The 6,276-nt window shown below is 32.0% G+C and overlaps 1 long non-coding RNA gene across 1 annotated transcript; it reads left to right on the forward strand.

The window, feature by feature from the left end:
* The first annotated feature begins 2,485 nt into the window (after window positions 1-2,485).
* On the forward strand, window positions 2,486-4,034 carry LOC124912327. Its single transcript, XR_007096652.1, has 2 exons — window positions 2,486-2,625; window positions 2,775-4,034. It is a non-coding gene; the product is annotated as an uncharacterized LOC124912327 (long non-coding RNA).
* Window positions 4,035-6,276: the final 2,242 nt, after the last annotated feature.

Consider the following 6,276-nt stretch of genomic DNA (forward strand, 5'->3'; position numbering starts at 1 on the left):
TATCGTACTATTGGCGGTCGTCCAACGGACATATGCCACGTGTCTTAGTAGAAGATTTGATCGTTGGTGTATTTCAAGTATAAATAGAAGCTCAAGGACAATAGACGAATCACTTAGTTACTCCCGCTCTCTCGGTTATCTGAATTACTTGCTCACATTTGATTTTGCCATATGATTTCTTAATCTCTCTCAAGCTCAAGTGTGAATTAAGTACTCACGTTGTGAACTTTCCATAATCTATATATTGTACTTTCTGTGTTAAATCTCAATATTGTAAGTTGAACAGAGGTTATTCTGTTCAATAGAGAGTTAGCTAGAAGTTATGTGGTTTCTGATTGGGTTTGTGTAGTGTGATCTATACCAATCAAAGTCTTATAGTGAATATCCTAATGTTGAGGAAGAATGGGTGACGTATGAGTTTTATCTCCGAATATCCATAAAACTCCATGTGTTCTTACTTTATGTTGATTTCATTCATCTGTCTTACGCTTCAAATCCAACAAATTGTTCCGCACTTGAACTTGGTCAAGAGTTTGTAAAGATTTGCGAAGAATAGAAACAAATTTTAACTTCTAACAGAGTTAAAATCAAATTGAAGTCATAAGTTTTTCACAATAGTTAGACCCCGTCTCTATTGTTAACACCGATCCTAACATATTTATTAAACTATTATTTATTTTATTTTTATTTATTAATAAAAGTCTATAAAATTTATTTTGAATATAAATACTAAATTATTAGGACTTTAGGAACATGTAACTTTTTAATGTTAACACTTTCTATTTTCTTCTAATATATAGATATCTTGAACTTCAGTTCTTCATTTTTTTCCTATTTCCTATTTTTTTACCCAATATATTTTTTTTGTCTTCTTCTCTATCTATTCGATTGTCTAATCTGGTTTGAGTTACGTTAGTTATCAGAAGACATATTTCTCAGATAGTGAACAAGTTGGGTCACGATAGAGGATAGTCGATTGTCCGTTGGATTTCGCTTGCGAGCTTCTGTCATGGATCCTCTTTTCATTATTTTACCTCTAACTTTCGCCTGAGAGTAATTTTAATTGTCTCCCAATTTTCACCTCAAACCTTTGAATCGTCGCCCTCCCTTTCTCTCTCCTTCTCACCATTTGCCTAAAAGTGTTGAATGAATCACCCGAATGGGGGCCTGCCTTAATCGTGGACTTCGCTTTTGAAGAGAAATTTGACGAATCGACCATAATATTGACATCATTTTGGAAAATGATCCAGGCCTGATGAAATTTGCACAAATAACGATTTCGGACAAAAATACCCCTTCGTGTCACGCAACGCATTCGTGACGCGAAAAGATGACCTGATAATGTTTGCAAAAAATGATTTTTTTCGACATGTACATAGTCCAAAATACCCCTTCGCGTCACGAAAATCATGCGTCGTGTGACGTGAAGGGGTATTTTCGTCTTTAGACATGTCAAAAAGGTTATTTTTGCAAACTTTATTCGGCATTGATCATTTCAAGGGGTCATTATTAGGGTTATTTCGTCAAATATCCCTTTTGAAAGTGTTTTTTAATTTGGGGTTTGAGTAATAAGTCATTTCTTTCTGGATTTGGGTTTGGGTGTTTGCATGACCTTGTGCAACGTGCACCGCACTGAAAAACAAAACACAATTAATCAGTTTAAATAGATAATATTTATTTTAAGTTTGTTTTAATTTGTTGATTTATTTACTTAATTTATTTTATGAAAATGAGTTTAAGTCTAATTATAATTATGATATAAAATGTGGGTGTATGAAAAAAAAATATTTGGAATGATGTATTTTTGTGATAAGAAAATGTTCACTTAATTCTTTGCGTTGATTCTAAAGATATAAGAATTGATTTGTGATTTATAGTTCATTTAGAATTAATATTTTATCAAATTGTAACATTTTATTAAAAAAATTATTAAAGAGTACCTACAACTTTGTTCAATAGTTCAGATTTCAGACTAAATAAGAAAGAGAAATTTGATGAGATGACACTGAAGATACCCTTAATGGTAAAAGTGTCGGCGCTTAAAAAAAAGCGCTGGTGACACTTTTATTTTTTTTGGATGAAAATGTCCCCGTTGCGGGACGCAACCGACATTTGTGAGACGCCGACATTCGCGAGATGCAACCGGCATTCGCGAGACACAACCTGCATTCTCGAGACGCACCCGGCAATCGCGAGACGAAAAAAAATTTGAAAAAAAAATTTTTTTTAAAAAAAACCCGTCTCGCGAATGCCGACTGCGTCTCGCGACATGGGCAATTTCGTTAAAAAAAAATATAAAAGTGTCACAAGTTTTTTATTTTTTATTTTTTATAAGGGTCAAAAAGTCAAATAGCCTATTCTTTAGTCAAATTTCCCAATAGGAGAAGAAAGTGAATTATTAAATAAATAGTTTTATTTTGTATTTTTTTAATAAAATGATTCATCATTTAAAAAGTAAAAATTAGAGTATAATTTGGTAAGGTGAGATATGTCTGGGGCTATATAGTGAGAATTTACCGGCCAGAATCCGGTAGAGAAAGAAAGGCGCTGCTCTATCCAAATTCCAATCCATCTCAAGCTTCTTCCCTGAGACACTCTTTCCTACTTCCAGATTCCGGCGCAGAGGTAAGAGAATTTCAATTTCCGATCTTCTCTCACCTTAAGGTGTATGTATCATTGTGCTGTTGTTTCTGCGATTCATAATACAAGTGAATGATCGAATTTTCTTCTTATAAGAGCTCATCTCTCTCTCTTTCTTTATCTCCAACTTTCAGCTATGGGGTTTCTATCTTGGTGGGCAGAAGGCAATAAGGAGGCTCCTTCTTCCTCATCCTCACCGGAAGCCAAACCACCACAAAAGTCTGATTCAACTGTCAAGGGACATGCCGAGGTGCCTGGCATGAACGGCGCCGTTGAGGTCCTGCGTACTCCTCCACTTATGCCGGCCGATGTTACGGTTTTCGAATTCGGATCCGTCTCCGCATCGACTGACAAGGTCACGCTCGCTGGATATTGTCCTATCACCGACGACCTCGATCCCTGCCGGTGGGAGATTTTACCCGCAGACTGTGAAGAGGCTCCTCAGTTTAGGATTGTTTTCTGAGAGATCATGCTAGCTAGCTAGCTGGCGGCTCCATCTTTATGGAGTAAGAACTTGGTTTCTATTTACCAAACACAAATTATTTAAACACTATATTTACAATTATTCTAGTATAAAATTTAAAATTCTATCATTTGAACAACCCATCTTACAAAAAAAAAATATATCTACAAAATGTTATGTTTTTAAAAAATTTAAATTCTGTAAAAAGTTTGTATTGATGATCTATTTTTTTAGTTAATCTATGGATTCAAATTTGTTTCACAATCTTAAATCACTTCTTCATTATTTATGATTTCAAATTATAGTTATCTTTCTATCATTTTCATTGATTAAAAGTCATTCAATAGATCAAATTTTAGAAAACAATAATTTTCTGAAAACAGAATTTTCTAAGATTGCAGAAAAATAAGATTTTGCAAATCCATTAGCTATGATTCAATTATCAAAGAGCAATTTGAAATTATTTTATCTTTCAATTACGATAATAGATGCATTCTCTAATATGTCCACGAACAGAACATTATAAGCGACGATAAATGATCAATCTGATTATCTCCACTCTCACCAGCCACGCGGATCTCGTCTTCATCATACTCATAAAAGAAATGTGAGTTGGAGTAACAATATCTATAGGTTGAAAGAGATTGCAGTGGGAAGTAAATAAATTGGAAATTAGAATGAGCAAAAAAATCTACCTCTTCTTCATTTCACATTTTCGTTTTTATAGTTCAGTTCTGTTACATATAAGTGTAAATAAACGAATTACAATTGATTCCTAAAATTACAGAAAATGAAAATTTGCAATTCAATTGATTTGGTTAGATTTGTTTTTCTGTATTTTTTGTTTAATCCTCTTCTCAAAATGATAATCTTGGAGGTTTAATCCTTCTTTGAGATTAATTAAGTGTTTTCCTTCTATATTCAGCCTTAGCTGAAGTCCTTGAAACCCTAGCTTATTCTTTTTGTTTTCTATGACATTGTGGAATTTCCTAAAAACACAAAGAAACTAGTAACTGATTTTCTTCATATGGTACAACTTCCTCAATCTGCGTCCGTGTATACTTCAATATTATATCTTGGTTTGCTTCATAATATATGCCTAGGGATAGATTTCTCTTTAGGTATTTAACAATTTGTGTTGCACATTCCATGTGAGTTTTGGCTATTTTCAACATGTATTAAGGTAGTTGTTGAACACAAAAACTAATATATGATCTTGTTAAATTGAGGTATATTAGTCTACCTATTAACCTTCTAAATTGTTTAGGTTCAATTAAAATGTCTTTGACCTCTGATTCTGCTTTGAAACCCTTTGCCATAGGAGTAGTTGATGGCTTGGATCCCATTAATTCTAGGTCATCAATTATGTCCAATATGTACTTTCTTTTATTTTAGTATATACCCTTAGAATTGCTAGCAATTTCTGTTCTAAAAAAATACTTGGCTTCTCCAAAGTATTTTATGGAGAATTTGTTGTGAAGAACTTTTTTAGGATATTTATGTTAGATCATTCCCTGCTATAAGAATATCGTCTATATAAACTTATAGTGTAGTAATCTTGTCTCTTTTCTGTTTTTATGAAGAGACAAGGATCATGATTAATTGTTTATAATCTAATTCAATTAATGTTTCGGATATTTCTAAATTCCATTGTCTTCTTGATTATTTTAATCCATAAATGCTCTTTTTGAGCTTGCATACTTCTCTATTTTCAGCCTTGTTATATCCCAATGATAGCTTCATATATATATAGGAAATATTGTTTATATCAATTTGATGTAAATGTCATCCCTTTGAAGCTGTCAAAGCTAAAAGTATTCGAATAGATTCAATTTTTGCAATTGGTACAAAATTTTCATGGAAATCTGTAATATCAATTTGGTGATATCCATTGCTACCAATCTTGCTTTATATTTTTCTATTGATCAATTAGGATGGAGTATGGTTTTATATATCCATGTACATGATAATGTTTTTTTTTATCTTTTGGAAGTTGTGTCAATTCCAATGAGTTGCTTAGTTCTAAAACTTGCAATTCTGTATTCATTGTTTCATTCTAGCTTTCAGAAGTGCTTGCTTCTTTATATGTTTTAGGTTCCAAGTTTAAGTTTATGTTAGACAGAAAGTTGATGTATTATTTGTTTTTGAATTGATGTATTATTTGTTTTTGGATTTTATACAAAAGGATAAGTTACTGGTTTGTACCTTTGAACTTCATCATTTGTTTTGTTAATGGCATTGGCTACATAATTATCCAACTATTTAAGGGAATGTTTACTTGTGCTTTTTCTAGTTTCTGCACTTTCAATTGTTTGTTTGTGTTTATATTGTACAATTTTTTTGGCTTGATCCATGACTTTTGTAATTGTTTGCAACATTTGGTAAACTGATTTCTTCAGATCTAATTTGAATATCATCTTCATTTGTAGGTAAATTAGTTATTTTTTATGTCTCTTCTTCCTTGTGAATTTGAGAATGTTCTTCCCTTGTATCATCAACAATTGGTTCCATTTTAGGATTTCTAAATGGTAATGTGTTCAATGAAATTTACATCTTTAGTTTTGATTTATGTAGCATTATCAAACCCCTTTAATCAAGCATGTTATTAGTAGTAAAATGGCCAAATTTTTCTTGGCATTTCTACATATAGCATTTGATTTTCTCTAGAATCCTGCAACACATCATTTTCAACAAATGTGCATTCAATTAAATTTTCTTTCAACTGTTTAGATACATACAAGAGGTTATATCTAAAATCCAATGCTAGCATCACATTTTTTAGGATTACTTTAGGCCTTGACAAAACCATTTTCATTTCCTTGATCAATTAATTGATCCATAGAATAGAAAGTCTTACTACTTCGTTTCTTTTATATTAAACATCAAATTTTAGTCTCAACATATATGATTAATATTAGCACTAAAAAATAAACCATGTGCTTTGATTTAGTTTTTTTTTACAGGCTATATGATTCGCAATTTTATATGATATATGCATTTAGAAATACATTAAGAGTGGCTGCCATTGTTCTTCATGGTTTTCTAGTATGATTTGAACAGATCAAAATCCTCTATTGAAGTATTTGTTCCTTCATGATCCATTGGAGCACTTATTGCCATGCCCACTATTTAGGGTATCCATTGTTTAAAGCAATCTTCTTTGTAATGCCCAT

This window comes from Impatiens glandulifera, chromosome 8, assembly GCF_907164915.1.
Source record: "Impatiens glandulifera chromosome 8, dImpGla2.1, whole genome shotgun sequence".
NCBI classification, from domain to species: Eukaryota; Viridiplantae; Streptophyta; class Magnoliopsida; order Ericales; family Balsaminaceae; genus Impatiens; species Impatiens glandulifera.